The 24638-nt window shown below is 34.8% G+C and overlaps 1 long non-coding RNA gene across 1 annotated transcript in view; it reads right to left on the bottom strand.

Annotated features, from left to right (window-relative positions):
* The window catches only part of LOC127544122 (uncharacterized), a 43988-nt gene extending 21029 nt beyond the window's left edge, over positions 1-22959 (bottom strand). The window contains exon 1 of the long non-coding RNA XR_007949379.1: positions 22862-22959. This is a non-coding gene — a long non-coding RNA (uncharacterized LOC127544122). The remainder of the gene's footprint in view (positions 1-22861) is intronic.
* Positions 22960-24638: the final 1679 nt, after the last annotated feature.

The following is a 24638-nucleotide window of genomic DNA, read 5'->3' on the forward strand; positions in this document are numbered from 1 at the left end:
GTTTGATTCAGGACATTATAAATATCCTTTATTTGTAATGTACATGGAAGAAATTCCAGTAAACAGAAAATTAGGATGGAGAGGATTCCTAACAATATATTTAACTCTATTTAGATTGTTGAAGCATCTGTTTATTTAGCAAAACTTATAAGCACAGGGTTTATAACATGCAGGTTTTAATTAGATTTGAACTAATTGTAAATAATCTCTTAAATTACAATTCACATAAAACTGCTAGGCTATAAGTATCATAGACAGGAACGAAGATCATTTTATTTCTAATCTCACATTCAGCATAATGCTTTGAATATGATAAATGATTAGTACATGATTCTTGAATAAATAAATGAAAATTAGAAGCAGTAAAATATTTTTATTCAATAAATGTTACATCTGAACTGCAGTCCATATTTCCAAATAGCTGCTGAAATATCTCCAATTGGAGAACTTTACTGATATCTCAAACTCAGTGTGTCCAAAAGTGAGCTATCCTGTACTATCCTTGTCCTGATTCTTAACTTCCCTTTTCCTGTTTCTGGCTCTATGAATTTTGATCTTTGGACTAGTAGGTTCAGGACAAAAATGTCCAATATAGAGTTGAAACAAGAGCAGAGAAATAGTAGCAGAGTACTTATCTGTCTTTAATATGTCAAAAGTTCCCAGATTTTGATAAACTAAATCATAGAAATGAAAAACTTGGTTGATATGATTACTAAGCCAATGTTAATAATCAATGAAAGATTATAGGGACAAGTGTTGCAGTACCTGAGAAGATTTAGAGAATATATTCATCTGTGTGTGAGCAAGCATATGCACACACCCATTGAGTTTATAAAATTAATCAATCAACCAATCAATAAAAATTTATTATATGCCTACTTGTTACAAGTACTATACTAATTACTCAATTCTTTTAATAATTCTCCCAAGGAAAATTCCATCTTTTTAATACCAATATCCCAGTGATAATGTATGGATGAGTTATAAAACACTACAGTGTCTAATAACCTGAAATTGATCTCTTCAAAAGGCAATGAAGAAGTAAATATTGGGGCAGCATATTATAAATAGAAATTAGGCAGGACAAGTAATATGAAGGATGGCATCAAAGAATTGATATAAAAAATAATAGTTAATATTTATACAGTTTTTACCATGTGCAGGATATTGTGTGAAGAGCTTTATAATTACTCTCATTTTGTTTTCACAATGACTCAGGAAGATAGATGCTATTATGATCTCCTTTTTATCTATGAGGAAACTAAATCAGACAGAGGTTAAGTGACTTGCCCACACAGGATCACACAGTTAGTAAGTGTGTGAAGTCAAATTTGAACTCAGGTCTTGATTTCAAGGTCAGTGCAATCCACAGTACCAACAAGAAGATTCAAGGAAAGCCCTATTTGTTAGTTGTACTATTTGTGGTAAACTTAGTAGTAGTAGTAGTAGTAGTAGTAGTGGTAGTACTAGTAGTAGTAGTAGTACTAGTACTAGTACTAGTAGTAGTAGTACTAGTACTACTAGTAGTAGTAGTTAAAATAGCAGCAGCAATGGTGGCGGCAGCAGTGGCAGTGATAGTAATAATTGTTGTTGTTATTGGATATGCACAAGAGTTGTGCAGAGTAGTTGCAAGTATGGAGAAGTTGCAATCTACATCACAGAAAGTAATAGCCATATTTTGAGATGCTAGATCCATTTGAATATTGGAGTTATTTTACTTATGCATTACTTATGCAGATTCTATGGAAATCTGAAATAATCACTGGCATACATGTCTCTTCAGATATCAGTGTAAATTTTTTTTTTTTTTACTTGCCTCCTGTTTTTCCAATCCTGATTTTTCTATATTTAGCCTGGATATTATTTTCCTTTCTATTTTTCGAGTATCTTAAAAAAAATTCTGGCCACTGTTCTTCATCCTGAATACTTAAAGAAACAAAAATAACTAAAGAAAAAAATATACAAAACCCTAGAATCAGTTGGGACTGCTAAAAAGTAGAAGAGAAACCAGTGTACAAAGATAATATTTTTTTTCTAAAATAATAGGATTCAAGTCTATTTCCATTGAGGTATATAAGAAAGCAAACTTTTATAAAGTTCCTACTTAATATACACTAGTGGACCATAATTTAATTACTTGGAACTCTATTTCAACTGATAATTGATATTCATGATGATTCTGGATTACTGAAAGACTCACAATACTTTCTAATCAAGGAAAGATTAAATTCTGTCCAGCATGATTTAAGAACTAAGCATTTTTTCCCCTATTTTTCTGAAAATTGGTGATCCATAATGTGATAGAAATAACACCTTTCTCAAACAAGATATTTAATTAAATCTAACACCCCATTGTCTGACTAAAAAGATAATAAAGATATTTATTACAGCTAACAATCACTAACTCTTCATCTTTCTTCTAAATAGTAAGCCATATTAAAACATTTGCTCCTATATTTTACTATGAAAATGTTTAATAACAATAGAAATATATTTGAAAGCACCCAATAATTTTCTTGTTTTTGTTCAGACTTGTGAAACCCATTAGGCCCTATTAGTTTAGTTTATAGAATTCCCAGTGAAGAAACTTTTCTATCAATGCAGATCAGCAACTACCATGCAGTTTCTCATTTTAGAGAGCTACCTGGGGCATGAAGAGTAAGTAATTTGCCCAGTGTCACACACAGGCATAAAATAAATCCAAATTATTTAACTCCAAAGATGGTTTTCAATCTACTCTATCATACTGCTGAATAATTTTAATGAAATCACAAATATTCCAGTAACTCAGTTTCCCTGAGTTTTTTAAATGATTCAGTCTGATATAATGGCTTTTGAGGCCCTTTTCAAATCCAGAATTATGATCCTTTATCTTAATAAGTTGTTATGAAGATCATATAGATAATGCCATTATCTATGTTGAGGGACTTTGAAAAGCACAGAGTACTATAGAAATACAAGTTAATGATACTTTTTTTTTTAAAGAGAATACAAGTCTTTCTCTGAAACTACCCCTTTCATGATATATTTTTGGACATGGTCAGTAAAGAAATTTATTTGGCTTGACTATGCACATTTCTTAACAAAGGTTTTGTTTTTCTTTTTTGGGGGGAGGATGAAGAGATTTGGATAGAGAGAAAATACATTTTTATTAACAAAAAACTAAAATTTGGTTTAAAATAAGTAGAAGAGATTTATTTCACACACTACCATGAAAAAGTTTCCTTTGGTTTTGTCCTTGTTTTCGGCTGGCATGAAATACAACTGTTATGGTTGATAAATTAAAATTAATAGTCTGACTTAAATTTGCAAAAGGCAATTAATTCAGGCTAGTACCTAAATCACCTCATTGTGTTTTGGAATTGGGTCTCATAATATATAAGATTATCTCAGCCACTAGTTACCTCACCCTTTTGTTCCAGGATATTACAGATGAGGGGATCATTTCACCCAAACATCTTAGGGGCAGTAAGAAGTCTTATTTATAACATATGAGATTTGATACTTAGATACTGAGAAAAAACAGGACCTAATTAAGGATGAAATTTCAGACTAGGAAAAAAAATTCAAGGAAATTAGCTAAGACTATGCAAAGGGAAAAAACATAAAATACCCTTCAAAGGTTTAAGATGGATTAGGAAAAAAATACAGAGGTCTCTGAGAAGACCAAAATGGTGGATCTCTCTCTTTTTTTTTTTTTCCAGTGCTTTGCTCCTGGCCATCTAAGCCTCATTTTATTACTTAAAGCTTAGGCTTTTAACTAGCTTGGATTTTTAAAGGGAAAAAATTCCAGAATTCAATGAAATACCAGGTGCATTGCAGCTTTCACTCTTGTTTTCAAAAACCTACTGTCACTCAGGAGCTTCAGTCTAGCCTGTCGAGCAGGAATTAAAATCGCTTTTAAAAGAAGCTTTGCATGGTTCATATGTCAGGCAGACATGAGCTGGATCAGCTGACAGAAGGGGCCAGAGATAAGGAGTCCAAAGGAGGTCAGAAAAAAACATACCCCAGAAAGATGTGATTTTTTTAAACTACTTTTCCGAGAACATACAACACAAATACACAACACACACACAAATACAATCCCCACACACATACAAACACAAGCACATTCACACACAGCCATTTTCCTTTATGAGAATCAGTACAACATGGTACAGAGATGAAAGGGAGACTGGTCTCCCTTCCCCCCTCAGTTAATGATAGCACTGGATTCAGAAATTAAGCCCAGCAGGAAATAAACATCTAGCATAGATTTCAAAAGATCTCTCATATCTTTGTATTTTTTTAAAAAGCATTATTTTTAAAGACCTGCTTCCAGGCCTTTGATTTTTTTTTAAGTCCAAAGGTATAAAGCCTGCATAGCAAGTGCTATTTGATTTATTTTAAAAGAACGCAGCCAATATTAGTTGAAAATTGGTTGTAAATTGGGCCACTTAAGCCTCCATGGAAAAGAGCTGCAGAGACTTGGGATTAAAATTGCAGGAAGCCCAAAAAGAAAATTGAGGACTAGGAGATAATGACTGATGGGCCTGGCACGATTATCTCTGAGAATACTAAGCTGTGAGACTGGGGGGGGGGGGGGGAAATTACATGGATGACCTTGAGAACAAGTCCAGACTAAAGAATGTCAGCTTGGTATGGTTTTCTGAAGAGATGGAAGTAAAGCAGACTGAATTCTTCATTTCCAAATGGATTATGAAGATGTTTCTGATAAGCAGTTCTGACTTACATTTAGCATGCAAAGCTTTGCATCCCTAAGAAAAATAAGCCTCACACTGGTCCTAGCAAAATGTTCAACTCTTTAGTAGCCAAAATTCCAAAACTTAAAATAGACCTGGAGAAGTCCATAAGTTTGGAACATGGAATATGGGGAATTGTAGCCAACTGACTACAGGATGAAGTCCAAAGCATAAACACCAGTCATTGTGGACCTGAGTTAAATAGACTCAATCTGGACTAAGAAAATAACAAGAATTCTAGAAGAATCCTGGCCCCAACTCTTTCCTCACCTTAGGGCTATTAGTATAATGTGGAGTCAGGTGACCTGGGTATGAATCTCACCAGAGACATTTACAAGTGTATAAACCCCTTATCTTCTCAGAACTTCAATTATTTCATCTGTCAAATGGGAATACAACTGTTTGTGGTACTTACCCAGATGGGATGAAAGCACTCTGGAAATGTTAAAGCATCATTATGGTAGTGGGAGAGAGAACTGAGTCATCTGTTGAGATGCTTTGACTATTCTTAAGTGTTCTCAAGATCCCTAGAAAACTAGGTCAGCACCCCGGTGCAAGTAAACCATGTGAAAGAAAGCTGACTGATCCCTAATAGGTCCCAGTCAAGTTTGTTGATGACTGACAGATAGCCTAGGGCCACCAAGTCTTGACTTAACAGTGTAGCCAAATGAAAATTCAGTTTTCTAAGTAGAGAAATCCAAATGTCTTTCGAGCTCTTTTCTTGTCCAACCAGCATCTTGCAGATTTCAGATTCTAGCTTCACCCAGAAAGTTGGGCTTTTGAGCTACATCACATTTTTAATAGTGATATTATTCCATGTTTAAATTACAATAAAACCATGCACCACATTAATGCAACGTGTCTAAATCACAGATTTATGCGTTACATATTCTAAACCTAATCAATAACATTATGATGGCCAAAGCCAAAATTGAAAAGATGCACCATGAACAGCATCTCTGAACGAAACTGTTTAAAAGCCAGTTTACTCTTGTCAGAATCAGCCAAATACATTAGCATACATTACAGCAGAATAACCCCCTGCCCTTAAGAAGCATTTGTTTTAAATTCAGACTGCAATAGTTTTTGATTTATAGAAATATAGAAAGCAGCTGGGAAAATATTAATTTCTAGTGTTAACATGATGTTGTTACACTGACTTCTGATGAATTTTTCAAAGGGAGAAAAATAAATTTGTATCTAATCCTTTACAGGATATTAAATCCTGCCAGACTCAGCCAGGAATATTTTATTTTTACTAAAATTGCATATCTTCATAATATATTATAATATATATAGATATATTAAACTACATGGAAATTCTATACCATAGTTTAGTCCATAAATACCATAAGATAGTCCAAAACTATAGGCTAACTTCAAAATAACCTTAATATTTTCAAGGATTTTTGATCATTTGGACTGTGTGGATTGATTTTTGTAATGTTTCTGCTTGGGGAGAAAGGGAGGGCTTCCTTGGTGAACAGAAGTGACTGTTTGTGCAATAGAATTGATTATCTGTTCAAGATGGCTTATACTGCAGGACAATAAAAAATTGCAGGTGGCTTTGGTTACAAGGGGAGCTATCAGTCATCCTGAACTATTGACACAAGTTTATGTACTCTAGCTTCAAATCGGTCTCTAAGGTTTCTGACTTAGCCACAAAAATCTAAAAATTTAGAGGCCTACTTGAAAAATTAAACCAAAAAGTCTTTTGCCTCAATCTTAAACAATGAATAACTGCTTATTTAGGGCTAATGGGAAAGCAAAGAAAGGTTCAATGACCTTCACCATACCTAAGTATAATAGTATTTTATTACAATAGTGAGAGATGTACAAAAATGAGGCTGGTAGAAAACAAAAGCAGTAGAGAACTATTTTCACATATCTGTTTTAAGAAAGATAAGTCATTAACAAAATACCACAAACAGCAATATGTTCAAAAATGAACTCAAAACAGGTAACATCAATTTAAGAACCAGTTGTGAAAAATCTCAGCTTCTAACAGCACTCTCACACCAGAGTAAATTATCAAATAACTAAGTGTGGGGTAGAAAATAATGTTCAGCCAACAGACTACTAAAATCCAGCTCATTAGAATTCATACAACTTCGTCCTAAGATAATTCAGCTTGGAATGGATTGGTCAACTGTTCTTTATTATCTGATTGTGAACTTCTCTTCTTAAATATTATATATTATAAGATGTTCAACTGAGAAAGGGGGGTATAGACAGAGAGAGAGAGAGAGAGAGAGAGAGAGAGAGAGAGAGAGAGAGAGAGAGAGCCAGAGAGAAGTAAGAAAGGAAGTAGGAAGGAAGGAAGCAAGCAAGGAAGGAAGGAAGGAAAAGAGGGAGGGAGGGCAAGCTTTGAATAGCTTGGAACTTTGTATCACAGTTTTTACTTTATTCATCTCTCTGATCCATAGAGCTCTTACATCCCCCACTTCTATCTATCATGCTCATTTCCCACAGAGACTTAGGAAGTCTTTCCATTAGAGTCAACCCTATTAAGCCAATTAGCCATTTTCTAAAGCATCTTGTTCCTCCCCCTCTTTTCAGCTGCTCACCACTTAGCCATTTTACTTATCATCAGTGCTCCATCAATAGGGGAAACAGGCAAGGAGAGGTGTTGAAAGTTAAATAAGATAATTGTTATTTGCTGTTTTTATTGTTATTTGTTAGCCATTACATTGAAGGCTTTTGTAAGACAGAGAATAGTTTTTGTAAAATGTTTCTTAAAAATCAACAAATGATACATGCAGTCATGTCTTATATGCTCTATACTTCTCAGCCAATTGTACTTCTGTACTGTGATCTATTTGTAGAAGGCTGCTTGTTCTTTTCTTACATTTTCTTACATTTCCTTACATTAAGGAAAGAAGCATTCTTTATCAATGGAAAGGTTTTTGCATACTCCTATTCCCAAATGACATTGCAATAATAGTGTGGAGTCCTTGAGCATCCTTAGTGCAAACCAAAATAAATCAAAATACTTAAGCCACCGTCTATACTGGGAAGAAAAAGTGGATCTTTAAAATAATGCCCAGATTAGAACATGAGTTGGACTGGCAGCCAAATACAATTTATATATATATGTGTATATATATATATGTATATGTATATATATACATATATATATACATATACACATATATATGTGTGTGTATATATATATACATATATATGTGTGTGTATATATATACATATATATATATATATCTCCAAATGCAGTAGTATACATATATGTATATATATATATATATTTGGAAAGGAGCAAAGTTTGGCAAAGAATTAGGCCCCAAAATGCAGAAGATCAAGTAGGATCCTGCACATTTGAAAAACTGTACAAGAATCTTGAGCTGCCTGATGCCATGAAAACTCATCTATTTAACACCAACATTTCCTAAGTGTCGTTCTATCACTATGCATCTTGGGAGGCCATGATGAGGAAAATGTAAAAAAAAAAAAAAAAAAAAAAAAAAAAAGACTAAAGGCAACAAAATCTAAAATGGTGAGTTTATAGGGAGTATAGTATGTCATCTGACAATGAAATAAATTCAAGATATTTATATGATTTTGAAAATATTATCAATCAATGTAGGTTCAGAAAAAATAATACAATGATATAGCAAGAATAAGATACAATAAATAAACTGTACAATGGCAATATTGGTATTCTTGAGTTAGTAAAAGAATCCTAGCAACAGCTAGAGCATTATTTAGAGATCTAAAACAAAATTTTAGAAATCTGAACAAAATCTGCACAAGCATGGTGTGGAGAGTCTGTGATGGAAAGAATATCCACACTGATGAGAAATAACCAATCAATTATATATTTATTTACCTATCTATTATCTATCTGAACTTATATATATACCTCCCTCTCTCTCTTTCTCTCTCTCTCAATCTCTCTCTCTCTCTCAATCTCTCTCTCTCTCTCTCTCTCTCTCTCTCTATCTATCTATCTATCTATCTTTCTCTCTCTCTCTTTCTCTCAATCTCTCTCTCTTTCTCTTTCTCAATCTCTCTCTCTTTCTCTCTCTCTCTCCTCTCTCTCTCTCTCTTCTCTCTCTCTCTCTCTCTCTGTCTCTCCATGCAGAGATAGATGAATGAAAGGAAAAAAAGTTAAGAAGGAAGGAATAAAGGAAGTAAGAAAGAAGGGAGGGAGGGAAGAAAGAACAAAGGAGAGAAAAAACAAAGGAAGGTAGGAAGGGAGGAAAGAATGAAAGAATGAAGGAAGGAAGGAAGGAAGGAAGGAAGGAAGGAAGGAAGGAAGGAAGGAAGGAAGGAAGGAAGGAAGGAAGAAGGGAAGAAGAGAAGGAGAGAGGAAGAAAGAAAAGAAGGGAAGGAGGGAGGTAGGAGGGAAGATGAATAGGTTAGGGACAAGAATAGAAAAGGGAATTGTTTAATATCACTAAAAGTACAAGAGATAAGGATCACAACCTAGATTTTCAAAACACATTAAAATTTGTGTAGTGCTTTCCTCACAATAAATTTGTGATGGCAGAAATACAATTACTATTATGTTATTATTGGTAGTATCACTCAGCAAAGCAAAAGTCTGAGTTTAAATGAAATTACCATAATTACAAAATTAGGAAGTACTTAAAATATACTGGAAATTGGCTTGTCTTGGTTCCTATTTTTAATAAAAGAATTGAGGAAAGGAGAGAAAGAAACAGAGTTCCTTCAGATTCCATGTAAGCATGTAAATTAGTAAGACAATTAATGAAGAACAAATATTATTTAAACTGAATGTGAAGATGCAAGTGTATGCATGCTGTTATGACAGACATGTAAGATATATAGAGATATGCATACATAAATATATAGGCCTAATATATGTGTATATAAACTCACATTCATATGAAAAGAACTCACACCTGACCCTAGAAATATTCAAGAAAATTCATCTTCCCCTCTCCAGAGAACTACTTCCTTTGTCAGGAGCACATGCAATCTTCTAAACTTATATGATTCCCCTAGGTTGGGAATACTCCCTTGAGTAGATAAAGTACCAAAAGAAAGCAGAATTATTTAACTGCAATTCTTTTTCTTTTTTCTCTATCAAGGAAGATAACTTCAGGCTGGAAATGATAGAAGAAAACAGGTAAAAAAGGATTAAAAGCCTAATGAATAAGGGATCTGTAAGCGACCCCTAAATTAATTCTAATGGCCTGATTCAAACAAATCATATATTAGGCAATGGGGGAAAAACTTACAAATTATAGTTGTATGCCTTTAACACAAAGCAGTCTTTGCAATTTCTACGTACATAACAAATAGCTGTTGAATACATGGATGAGATTATTGGATTACTGACAATGTACCACAGGATGGCAAATGCTACTCCATTTTTAATAGGGTAAGATAGATTCCGGAAATTATAGACCTTTGAGTTTGACATTCATTTCCGGAAAAAAATTCTGGAGTGGATTATTATATGGGTGTCTTGTTAGATTTAGAAAAGAATGGGTGATCATCATGTTTCAATATGGGCCATTGTGAACAATTCATGATACATTAACATAATTAACCAAAAAAAATCATCATTTTTTGCTCTGGTTACTAGATGGGTAGATCAGGAGATACTATAGATATAGGAGATCTGTGTTTTAGCAAGATATTTCAAAATCTTTTATGACAGGCATGTGGCCAAAATGGAGAGATTATGATTAGGTATATTTGGAACTGGATGATTGAATAAACCAAAAAAATGTTGACTCTAAGATTAATTTACATGATTTCAATGGAAAGGAATTGAATTATTTTATTATATTATCACTTGTTAAGAACATGTTGTTGACAACAACACCTAGTTAAGAATATTAAATATTATCTCACCTATACTTTCTTTGCAAGAAAATCAGAGCTTTAGTTAGCATAATTTCAGAAAACCCTATAATACTTAGTAAAGGCAGAAAGATACCAGATATTACAATTGTTCATTTTAGAGCTCAAGAAAAAGAAGAAAAATGTGCTTAAATCTTTTTCCTGAGATGTCAAAACAGGTCCATAGCATAGTAGAAAATAAAAACCAAGTCTGTCACTTCTTCATCCAAAATTCTACTGAAATACTCTGCATCCAGAAGTCTAATTTCTCAAGCACTTCTTGGACATTTCTCCTCATGTTTCTTTTGGTTAATCTGGAAAGGAGCCAGAGTGTATGCCCAGTTCCATGGAAGGTGCTCAAATCCAACAAATCAGGGTTGGTGTCCTCAATTTCTCACTCACTCAAAATATCACATCAGGTAGCAAATTTTGTTATTTCTAACTCCACAAAATCTCTAGCATATATCCCATTTTTCCATGCACAGAATAACCAATTTATTCAGGTTCTCATCACTTTCCATTCAACTATTGCAAGAGTTTTCTTTGTCTTTCCTGCTGTAAGTCTCTACCCATTCCAATTCACACTGAAGTGGTCTTCCTAGAGCACAGATCTGATTATGTTTCCCATACTCAGTAAACTGCAGGAACCTCCTTCTTATCTCCAAATCCAAATATAAATGCCATTGTTTGAGATTTAAAATTTTTTTTTGCAATCTTGCTCCTTTCTATTTTTTCAATTTTCTTACATATTACTTTCCTCCACACATTCTACAGGCCAGCTATACTGGCCTATTTTCTACATCTCACACACTCCATCTCCCATATTGACTTTTTTTTAGCTGTCTCCTATGTCCAGAATACCTTTCCTCCTCATCTTCTTCTCTTGGAACCCATGTCTTCCTTCAAGCTCAGCTCATATGCTAATCTCCTCAGCATCTAATACCTTTTTATTTATAGTTATTTTGTTTGTTTTTTCCTCAGTTATATTTAATTTTTCCTAATACACATGAAGATAGTTCACAACATTCATTTTTGTCAGATTTTGTATTCCAAATTTTTCTCTCTCCCTCCCTTACCTACTCATTCTCTAAGACAGCAAGCAATCTGATGTAGGTTAAACATGAACAATACTTTTAAACACATTTCCATATTTATTATATTATACAAGAAAAATCAGATTTGTGGTTACTTTTCATCTCCTCTATATGTTTCTGATATATAACAACTTGTGCATATGATTTCTTCCCTATTACAGACATAAGCTTCTTGAGGGCAGGAGCTGTTTTCCCTTTTTCTTTGTATTTCCAGTACTTAGCATAGTACCTGAAACATAACATTTAATCAGTGCTAATTGGTTGCTTAGTTGATTATTCTGACACCCTAATTTTGTTAAGCACTCATTCTATACTAAGCACCACTATTTGATTAGAATAGAAAATAAGTCAGAATTAGTTTTTTTATTTCCAATTTCTATTACTCTCTGGGATGATTATTTCTTACTTTAGGATTGCTGGGTTGTTATTGCTGTTTTTTTCTTCTTTGAGGGACAAGTTGCTATTGAAGGCCTGTGGGAGATACACAATGGCACAAACAAAAGAAAACAACATTTGGAATCAGAAGTCAATTTGAATCAGATTCAAGTTCCAAATCTGATATTTCCTAGCTGGTTTAACCTTGAACAAGTCACTATTTTTATGGCTCTCATTTAAATAGACTGAAAAGATGAGCAGGTTGGACTATCTAATCTCTAAGGTCCATTCCAGCTCTAAATCTATGATCTATATGTGGTTGTTCAATCTTTTCAGTGGTGTCCAACCCATTGTGATCCTATTTGAGGTTTTCATGGCAAAGAAACTGGACTGGTTTGTCTTTTCCTTCTCTGGCTCATTTTACATATGAAGAAATTGAGACAGAGTTAAGTGACTTGCCAAAAGTGACTTGTTCAAATCTGGCTTCAGAAACTTAAGATGGGATCCTGGGTAAGTCAGGAATACATCTCAGTGTATGAAGCCAGATTTGAACGCTTGAAGGTGAGTTTTCCTGACTTCAGGCCTGGCACTCTATCCCCCAGCCACCTAGCTGCTCTGTGATCCAAGGAGGTCCTTGATTCTGATAGACAACCCTCTTCTACTGTTCCTCTACCTCCTTCCCTTCAGGTATGGCTCCATATAGAGGCTCTCCTGGGCCCACCCTTCTAGGTATACCTATGCAGGCAAAGTTTATTCTTCAGTTTACTGCTGCAATTGCTACTCATATGGCTTATAGCGACTACTGCTTTTCTGATGCAACTCTGACTTAGGAGGGTAGCAATAAGTACTTATTTTAAAGCACTTAGTATGTGCCAGATAGGATGCTAAGTGCAGGGGGTAAAAGGAAAGATATAATTAGTCTATAAAGTTTTTGCTTATCAGAATCTGCCAACCCCTTTGGCAGATAAAGGCAAAAGACTGAATATAGCACCACTATAGCTATAAGCCCTACATCTTCAGTCTTTATGGCTTTCAGTTCCATCTAGTTTCTAGGGCAGTGTTATTTGTGAGTTTCTGAACATTAAACAATCCCAAAAGAGTACCCCCTATAAAGAAGTCCTTAATGTGGTCCACTGACCAGCAGCTTAGTGACATTACATTGAATAAAAGTAGCTAATGGATGGATGACTGAACTGGGGCCGAAGCAAACATGGAGGTCAAAGGCAATGTATCATTATCTTTCTGAAGTTAGCAAACAAGACTCATTTGATAAATAAAAAAGGAAAATGAGGGCAACAGTCTTTGATCATCAAATATAGCCAATGTGGAGACTAGAAAAAGCTTCAAAAATTATCATTTTATGTTTTTCAAATAAATAAGTAATTTTCAATATTTCACTTATTTGGTGAATGGTTGTATGTGTTTTTATATGCTCTGTCAGCATATATCAAAATTTATTTCAAAAGAGCAAAAAGTTCATGATCACATTATTTGGCTACCTCCATTGTACCATTATATAATTGGAAAATATCTAACCTCTGAAAGCAGATCCTTTGTCCATTTGTACTCAGAATGCTATATTAGAAACAGAACACAAAAGATATGACCATTACCTACAAAGAGTTTACACAAAACTAAGAAACTTGCAATGGCCAAGTAAGTAAGTTTGTTTTTTAATTTTCCTTCTCTGATTAAAAGCATTAAATTAATGAAAAGGCAAGTATATCAAGTAGATAAAGCAAAACAACTCTTGCATAAAGAGTATATACATCTGTACTTTCAGTAATCACTCTTGGGAAGGATAATGGAAATATTCCATCTCTTACCAAAGACTCTTCATTGCTATCTTCCCCTAATTCCCCGCCTAAATCACCAATTAGTTGCTAAATTTATCTACGTTCCCCGCCACCCCCGAGGCAATTGGGGTTAAGTGACTTGCCCAGGGTCACATACTCTAGGAAGTGTTAAGTGTCTGAGACCAGATTTATTTTCAGGTGCTTCTGACTTCAGGGCTGGTGCTCTATCCACAGTGTTACCTAGCTGCCCTTAGGCTCTTCTTTTGATAGCAAACAAAGAGTTTACTATGAAGTCTGTACCCTAAACCTTTATAACTTAGTGAGATCTGCCATGGGGTATGCTCTTCTGGTAAAGCTTTTGAGGAACGTTGTTTACCTCTTCTTAAGTCAAGAAAAATTTGACTTAACTGCAAATTTACAAAGTGTACAAGCAAAATACATTTCTCAAGCATAAAATAATCACTAATACAAAAAAGGGTGGAAGAAGGTGAATGAAAGCTTGTATTACTTGTCGTATAGTAACATATATTTCCTGTATGTTATTCTCTTGGATGATGAATTTGGTTGGTATAATGCTGGGTACCACACTCAAAATCACAAAAGCAAGAAAATTCAAAGTTAAAATTAATGCCTTATGTCTAAATCCATCCTACTGTGTCCTAGTTAAGTATCTCCTAAGATTTGAAAATCACTGAAATTATGAGACTCATTTGGAGGACTAAAATATCTGCAATCCCCAGTTATAAAAAGTAATTTGTAAAACTTGAATCATAATCTTTTTTTGCAAAGGCATAACAATGATGAAAATTTCTATTTACCTGGAGCACAAATCATAGACGTCTTAAAATATTGGTTTTGTCATTTAGATAAACTAGTTGAAAACATCTAGCCCTTCCTATAGATAATTTTATATTCAAATTTGTTAGAAATCAATTTCTCTCACTATCTAATGGCTTATGAATGTAACTCACTGTAATTCTAAATATCCTCCCAATAAAGTCTTTTTTGGGTACCACCTCATGACATGGATATGACCTGGATAATTTTTTATTAACATCTCATGTTTCATTTCCAAATATAGTCATCTTCCTTCCCTTCCTCCATCTAAGAAACAATAATATTAGGTAATATTTATTTAGTACATACTCTGTGTCATATAGATTTATATCACAAATGTATATGTTATTCATCAAAATTTTTGTTGTTCAGTAAGTGTTCAACTCTTATTGACAACATTTGGGGTTTTCTTGGCAGAAATACTAGAATGGTTTGCTGTTTCCTTCTTCAATTCATTTTACAGATGGGGAAACTGATTTCAACAGAGTTAAACAACTTGCTTAAGGTTAAACAACTAGTCTAAGGAAATCTAAACTCAGGAAAATGAGTCTTCCTGGCTCCAAGCCTAACAATGTCCATTGTGACCATACTATCCATAGAAACATAGAACATATTACAAAGGCATAGAGGTCAAACTTAAACTCACCAAGATGAATTCATGAAGCCTTCCTGACTGCAGATTCTGTGCCTATTTATGTGCCATCTAGCTACAGACACCTAGGAAAAAACAATTCAAGCATAGTTTGTAGAATATAGGTTCCTTGGGGACTAAAACATTAAAAAATGACCCTCATGAAAAGAATGTCTTTCAAACCTCTCTGACAAATGTTCATTCAGGTTGTTTTTATGTGTAACCTCTCTAGGTCTCAGTTTCTTCATCTGTGAAATGAAGGGTCGGATTAGATGATCTCTGAGGTCCTAGCTCTTAATCCTGTAATCCTATATATCCAGTGTTGGGGGAATAGTTAAACAAACTGTGGCACAGTGATAGAATAGAATAATAGTATAGTACTTAACATGGCAAATAACAGAAATAGGACAAAATATGGAAATACTTATTAAGTGGTATGGAACAAAGAAGTCAGAAATAAAACAAAATAAACATGAATATGATTATATAAAACCAAGAAAAGTCTATAATATGGCCAAGAGATCTGGAGGGATATGTCCTAAATAAATGCTTATTTATACTATTTTGTTAAAGTTTAAATTTTATTTATATATATATATATATATATATATATATATGCTTTTATGCAGGGTTTATTTCTTAGGATTCTTTCATTTATTGAATAATTTATTGAAACTTTTATATGATCTAAAATTAAACATTTTAAAAAGCAAAACCATTACAGTATCCGCCCAAGCTATGAGCTGTCACTTTCCCATCCTTGCTCTTTTTAGTGAATATGTGCATGTATATAGACAGATATAGATATAGATGGAGATACAGTATCTTTTAAAATATCCTTTTTGTTGTTCTTACTAAGTCTTTGCTCATTCTGGTCTTTGTTGTTTGTTCAATCTTTTTTCAGTTGTGTCTGACTTTTTTGCTTTTGTTGGGTTTTGTTGGTAAAAATACTAGAGTGGTTTTCCATTTTTTTTCTCCAGCTCATTTTACAGATGAGGAAACTGAGACAAATAGGATTAAGTGATTTGCCCAGGGCCAGACAGCTGGTAACTCTACAAAGTGAGATTTAAATTTAGGTCCTTCTGACTCTAGGCCCTGAACTCTGTCCACTGTACCATGTCATTGTCCTTTTGGTCTTTAATTTAATAATACTACATTCATCTTTAATTATCTGTCCCTCTTTCTTTTCTTTTAAGATCTAAACACATATAACAGTTCTCTGGGTAATTACAGTTGATTCTTTAGTTTTACAGAATCATAAAGTTATCATAGACATTACAGATCAACCAATCCAAACTTTACTCCAATAGGATTCCTATTTAGGGTATCTCAGACAAATGGCTGTCCAGAGTCTAGTTCAATACTTTCAGTAAGAGGACAAACCTACTTCTGCTTTTGGACAGATTTTTTTAGGTGGATTTTTCTTAAATTAACATCATAATAAAAATACTTATCATTTACACAGAGCTTGAAAGTTTATGAACTACATTTAAAATGTTATCTCATTATATCCTCACAACAACCCTAAGAAAAAGGGTACTATTATTATCCCCATTTTATAGATGGGGGGAACTGAGGTAGACAGAGACCCTATTATTTGCTACTCTATAGTTCTACTCTTCAATGAATTCTGAATTTAATTTACTATTCTATCATTCAGTCAACTTCATTTCATCTTGTTTCCACAAAGGTATTATTCACAAGAGGCTTTGTTAAATACTCAACTCCTTGTATTAAAATTCCAGTTCACTTTATTTAGTGTCCAAATTTAATACATTTAATATACAGGAAATGAAATTATTAGCATTTTTCATATAAATTTGCCCCCACCCAATTTGCCCTTTAAGGCTTTTTTGATCATATTAGTTTAGTGGGGAAAGTGACAATTTTGGAGTCTGCCCCTAGATCAGAATCAAAGCAGCTCTACTATTTACTTGTTTGTGGCTTTTGGCAAGCTGTCTCACATTTATGAACCTCAATGGCTCATCTCTTAATATGATCTCCTATTAAAAAATTATGTGTGGCAGTGGATAGAGCACCAGCCCTGAAGTCAGGAAGTTCTAATCTGGCCTCAGACACTTAACACTTCTTAGCTGTGTGACCCTGGGCAAGTCACTTAACCCCAATTGCCTCAGCAAAAACATATATATTTCTCAAATATATTCATCCTGATCTTCATAAAATACACTCCATCCAAGCCATGAGCTTATTCATCTACTTGTCATAAATCAGGGCATAGAAAACACAAATACTATTCTTCCACATCATCTAAATAATCAGGACTCTCCTTCCATGTACTCTTCAGCTGAAGTCACAATATTTACCCCTTCTGTGTCAAGTTACAACTGGATACCCGGTCTAGACATTCATCTATTTTACAAGTATACTGGGAAACTTAATTTGCAATAGAAAAAAAAAGTGATCCAATCTAAGTAGTAATAATATCATTGCGATTTCAATTTCATATACTTTATCAAGGAAATAGGGTAGAAAAGTTAAAAAAAATAATGATAGCTAAAAAGACAACAAACCCATAATTTTAGACAATTAACTCAAAAACTAGAAATCTGGCCTAGATACAAAGCCTCAGTGCTTCAATACCAATTCTAATAAAAAAAAAAGCATTTTAAAAAGTTATCCAAAAGGATACAATGCATAATTCTCCCTATTGTGTTCACACTCTGATAAAAACCAAGAAGATTGTCTCTAAAGAAAAGAAAATAGTTATTGGTGTGCTATCATTAATCAATGCCTTGCAAATCCTGAAGGGTCCAAAGTCCATGGGGATTCCAAGCCACACAATCCATTGTTTTTTTTTGGGGGGTTAATTCAGGCCAAAATGGATGATCTCAGAGGCATACATACCACGTTGGTAGCCCATTAAGGCTACACAGAAAGTAGCACACTGTTTTCCTTGGGAGCCAAAAGGTCAAAATGGGAAGGATGTTTTACTGAAGCATTTGGTCTCCACAAACAATTTAACTTGACTCCTGAGAGAAACTTAATCCCAAATGCTGATGACTTCTAAAAGCTGGTGAAGTCAGCAGCTTTGGCTCCTGGAGGATAGGAGAAAAGGATCTAAGCCAGATCACAGGCCCCAGGCCAGTGGAGGCTACGAGTGGGAGGTTGGCAGCGCTCCTAGGGAAGGCAGAGAGGCGGCCGTACACAGTGTTTATTCTAACAGGCTCTCACTGCACCTCTTCATTTCAGCACGCTATCAATCTGCCTTTTAGTAACAAACGCTGTTTGGGAATAAATGAAGGGAGTGGTGGCTCCGTGCATTCATTCTGCTCAAAGGACACAGTCTGAATTTTATGAGCCAGCCTTGAAGCATTTCTGGGCTACCTCATAAGAAGCCAAATTACCCCTCTCATCTTTCTCCAAAAAAGCTTGGGGACTTTTTTTTTTTAATATTTTGATGAGAAATCTCCTCTCACTGTTTTCTATTCCTGATGAAGTACAATGCACTGACCCTTAATCATTTAAGAATTCATAGACTTTAAGAAATATATGCCCACCTCTAAAGTCCAGAAAACATGTGGCAAATATTTTAATTTTTAAAAATCTTTAATCTTTTAAAACTGTCATCAACCCAGTTTACAAAATAGTAAAGATTAAGGGGCAGATTTTTTGAAATTTCATTATAGTTTTTTTTAACTCTAAGGAGTATATTACTTGTGACCTTCCACATGCAAATAAATGTCCAGGACCTCAACGTTCTTATAAAAAGATTGAAAGAGATGATAGTGTACCTCTACAAAAACATCACCATCAATAACACAAGCACAGTGAAAACCTACTTGGAAAAAAAAAAACCTTTATGATAACTGCTGAGTAAACTTTCTAACTCTACTGCCATCAAAAAATCGAACTAAAATATAGCAAAGGACTTTTAGAAAAAAAATTGCTTTGATGAATCACAAGGTGTTATTTGCTTCAGAATCAGAACCATCTGCCCTGATTTCATTAGCAGAATGTATTTCATTTTATAAATATCATACGATTATCTAATTTCCAAAAGTCTCTGTAAGCTTTGAAAGGTGTTATTTTGGAAACAAGCCCCGGCCCATCCCGGGGAAATTCCCAAACCAGCTTTGTAATTGCTAAGTATATCTGCAGTGGCATTGGAGGGCCTGAGAGGAAGCATAAATCCCCTTGGCTGTCACTGACACTGAGAGTGTTGACAACCTGACATACCAGTGGTCTCCCCACCCTCCCTTCTGTGCTAGAGAGCGGCCTGACTGCCTTGCACTTACAGGTCCGATAGGTAATAATTCTAGAGGGCCATTTCAGCTGCAAAGTCATTGCTCAGCTTCCCCACAGCACTCAAGAGACATTTCTGATCATATCAGCAATTCAGTTCACAACAGCTGTGTCCTTTCTTTGTGCAATTTGTGGATGGAGAAGGGGAGGATATTCTAACAGTGGTAGGCTTGTTGCTAGCCTCTTGAGCTGAACCTTCAAAATGGGAAAATCAGCATCTCAGGTTCTCCTTACACAGACATCAGGTCCAGGACCAATGAGACTCTGCCCACCCTTGAATGTACTCCACCCCTTGTGGGGTGAGGGAAAACAATAAAATCAAGATTAGGATATTCTGGTTGCAACCCAATCCTCACGATCTCTGGCTATTTGATACCAGGCTGTCAGATATTGCTATAACCCTTCCAGGCCCATCTGTACCTGACATCTTTATAGGATTAGGGGGGAGGTTTAGTAGGGGTAGTGCAGTAATTTAAAACCAGGCCTCCTAGAGTTGTGTTTATGAATGCAAGCAGATGTGTGCTTATCATTCCCATACTTAAAATCACACTCCTAGAGCCCTTGAACTTAGACCATATTCCCTGAGAATTACACACTCAGTCGCTCAACTGCATAAGACTTCCTTATTTAACTTGTCTCGACTATAAAAGGGCAGGATGTTGACTGCATGGGAAAAGACTGCTCTTGCCAGCTCAGTCATATGGCTGCCCTCTTTGATCTCATCCCACCAGACGGTGTTACTTTGTAGACTGAATATCTATGTGTCTATCTATATATGTATTTTAATCTGGTATAAGTGAAGGTTTCTACTTCATTATAGATTTCCTGTCCTTTATTTATCTTTATTAATTATGAAATCTCTTGGGAAGAATGAAAAATCATATGAAATGCCAGGAAAAAAGATCAGAGCACATCATTTCCAAACCCCACGGAGTTCTGAGGTGGAACAGAGATGCACCACTGACTCAGGGGTCAGTCTGGTTCATTTTTGATATTACCTTATATAGGCTTCTTCCCCTACCCTTCTTCATGTGTTACTCTCACTAGGTCTGACAAAGATCACTTCTATTACATAACCTGTAGCCATGGTAAATATCTTTTTTTGTAAGCCTCAAAAAATAATGCAGTGTGATTCTGAGAGTCCCCCTAAACTTCTAACTTCCCACTACAATTCCTTCTCCTCAACACATTCTAAGTCTTTAACCATCCATCCTTATTCCCACCCCACTTGATATCTTGATATCAACTCTTTGCTTCTATTCCCCTCAACCCTCTCTATCCTTCCTTCCCTTTCTCTCTCTCTCTCTCTCTCTCTCTCTCTCTCTCTCTCTCTCTCTCTCTCTCTCTCTCTCTCTCTCTCTCTCTCTATTTCTCTTTCTCTCTCTCTCTCTCTCTTTCTCTTTCTCTCTCTCTCTCTCTCTTTTTCTCTCCTCCTTCTTTCCCTCTCTCCCTCCCTCCCTCTCTTCCTCTCTTTCTCTGTCTTTGTCTCTCAACTTATTTTCAAGAGAAAGTCAGGAAGTCATTTCCACTAACTTGTGAAAATGCTTACTCCAAACTCATTTGAATTTTCACCTGGCCAATAAGAATAAATGTCTAGTTATGGAATTTCTAGCAACAGGAACTTGGTAGATTTGGCATCCTTTGGATAGGGGAATGATTTGGTAGAGAACCTTTAAGTCATGCCATATGGAAAGTAATTTCTAGGCCCATGCTTAAGCCATCTTTGTTTTGGACTTCTTTTTTTCTCCCTTCAATGAACTTGCAGTGAGCATTTGTCCTGGACTCCCTTCACATTATATATGAGGAAACCAAAGGTCAAAGAAGTTCAATGACTTATGAAGAGTTAGCCACAAAGCTAGGACCTGGGGCCAAGACTTTAGGCTACTGGCCCAGGTCTTTTTCCACCACCCCATTGGGCTGCCTCAGGATGTAACTATAAACAAAGAAAGTGGTGTTGACTCATATCCACAGGAAAACTCTTCCCATCTTAAGGAATAATTTTTTTGGAAAGACTTTGTGACCATTATGAAAGAAGGTCCCTGAAAGCACATGCACAAATGGTTCAGTAAGGATGATGTTGACTGTAAAGTCAGACCTGGCAGAATGTTACTGATTATCTTCAGCAGATATGTGAAAGACCAGATGGTGGACAAACATTTTTGTGCCAAAATTTTTGGTGTCTCCAAAATTAAGGAGAAACTGAAAAAAAGATTAATGTGTAGGGTTGTTTTTTAGATCTGTACAAGTTTAAATATATTAAATATAACTATGAGCAAAAAAAAATCTTGCTCACATTATTAACAAATAATTAACAAGGTATCTCTAGTTCTTTAAAGGATGCTAGATAAAGTTTTACATATATACATATATTTACCCTATATTTGTGTATGTATATGTATATCCACTTTTACCACAAAAAAGTAGTGTTTTTTTTCCTACCCACAGAAATAACATTGCTTCAAAATTTAAAGACCATGCAGTCTCAAGCAGAGGTTGAAATGTAGAGGAAATATATAAAGAAACACATTCCTAGAATGTCTAGTCCCACTAGGAAGGCAATCATTAGCAAATGCCTTAGCAGATATGCTGTCAGGACTCTAAGTATAAATCATTTCACAGTGTTTTGAAACAACGCTTACCATTTATCTTTCCACTCTTAAAAATTATGTAAACAAAAACTCATCATCATTATAGAACAGGAAATTTTTAACAGATAGTATTACCTCAGCAGTACACCAACCAGAACCAGGAAAAGTACAAATAGATAAGAACGATTTTTAAAATTCCAAATATCACAGTACCTATATAGTAATGGACTGAACATCACAGGCTGGGTCAAAGTAATAAAATGTTGATCATAACTCCCATTTACTAAGGGGAAGAGGGGCTATGATCTGTAATGCTCGAAAAAGTCCTCATGAGGATAAAATCTCTCAAAATATTAAAGTTGATCAAATGAAAGACAAGTTTGATATTAACAAACTATCAAGTTCTTGATTGGTGTAAAAGCACACAACATTTTGAACATCAAAATAATGCTATATAATCAGTAATGGCAAAACTGAGCTAATAATCAGTCAATAATCATGTAGTTAGATGATACTTTATAGAAGATTCTAGGGTTACAAAGAACATACCAGAAGGATATTCCCAGAAAAGGAACATCCCCTGTCCTTAAGAAGTTTATACAGAAAAGTAAATACCAAATATATATATGAATGAATTTAAATAGCATTTACACTTACTATATGAAAAAGAGCAGCTATGTGGGACAGTGGATAGAGTACATACCTGGAGTCAGAAAGATGAATTCGAATCCAGCTTAAAACACTAGCTGTATGATCCCAGACAAATCATTTAACCATTTGCCTCAGTTTCCTTATCTGTAAAATAAGCTAGAGAAGAAAACAGCAAATTACTCCAGTACCTTTGACAAGAAAACCTCAAACGGGGTCACAAAGAGTCAGATGTGACTGAAATGACTAAACAATAACAACACTTGCAAAAATCTATGCTAACGATAAGGAATGCAAATAGAAAAATGAGACACATTCCCAAGGAGTGACCACTTGGACTTAGCAACAAGACAAATAGTAATGCATCTTCTTGAGTACCATTTCTATTCATTAAACTATATCAAGTTTTTTTTTTTTTTTTGGGGGGGGGCCCCAAACCATTTGACCATGCCAAGGAAAACTTGATTTGAAAAACTTTCTTTTCTGATTCTTCCAAGGGTGTTGTGAGGGTTAATTTAGACAATGAATATAAATCATTATTGAAACCTTAAAATTATATAAATGCCAGTTATGTTTTATTATTATTATTATTATGTTACAATCACAAGACCTCCAATTTGAGTACGACTTCATTACCTGAGACTTTTATTCTACTCTTTCTGAGTTCAAGCAATGTTTATAGAATAATACAGGGGTATTTAACAAACTGGACCTTTCTTTGTACAAACACTTATAAGTTTCATTTTCATCATTAATGTTTTCTTAAGTCTAAGTGATCAACAAAACAATAAATCGATCCCTGATTTATGATGATTACAGATTTCTGTAATATTTAATTTTTAATAATTGGTTCTCTCAGGCTTCAGAACACCCCTGGGCTCTTCTGTCCTTGAGGTAGCAAAGACAGTGAGTTCTATAGCACCCACAAAAACAATTAGCTCATCTCATCTCTATAAGAGTTTATTGCTTGGAAAATAACCTGAAGAAGTACTCATTTTCTGAGGGGGAATGGGAGGGGAGTCGAAGAGCTGTAGAAAGGAACTCCATGTATGGGGTACAATCTGCAGGCACTGAGCCCCAAAATGGAATGATGTGTATGAGGAGAAGCATATAGATCCGCTGGGCTAGAACAAGAGTATAGAAGAGGAATAATGAATGAGCAGTCTGGAAATTTAGGTTGAAGCCAAATTATAAAGAACTTTAAATGTCACAAAGAGTAATCTGTATTTTATCCTGCAGGCAATCCTAGAGCAGCCTCCTGGACACTAGTGTTGTTTTTATTGAGTAGGTGAATGACATGGTCAGATTTAAGATTTAGGAAGATTATTTTTTTTTTTCCCAGCTCAGAGTAGGAGGCTATTTGGGAGACTTTCTCAGCAACAGATGATGCCAATTGTATCACTTTGGGTTAGAGTCACCCAGTCAGTATCCTTGTCAAACTTACTGTACAAAGTTATTGGGTCACCGAAAGATAAATGATAATCATACATCATAAATAGAAAATGTTATTTCTGATTCACTATTGAATTTCTACTAGTAGAAATCCAGATTCTCTGTGATTTCCTGATACTTAGAGGGGCAGAAAATGAGCTGGGGATTTAACCCATAAACAATTCTTGTTGAAGTCAGAAAATCCATGCAGACCACATAGTCAGGGGATTTTTAAAAATCACAAATAAATTGGTTTGAATTAAAAAAAGGTCTGGGACCTGAAGGTATCTGCCAGAGGCAAAGTCAGGAAAATGGAGGGAAGGGGAGCAGAATCTCAGGCTTTTGAGCTGAGGCCTATAAAAATAACATTTTATGGGTGTGTATATATAAATCCCATCTCA

The sequence above is a fragment of the Antechinus flavipes genome, chromosome 1, assembly GCF_016432865.1.
Source record: "Antechinus flavipes isolate AdamAnt ecotype Samford, QLD, Australia chromosome 1, AdamAnt_v2, whole genome shotgun sequence".
NCBI classification, from domain to species: Eukaryota; Metazoa; Chordata; class Mammalia; order Dasyuromorphia; family Dasyuridae; genus Antechinus; species Antechinus flavipes.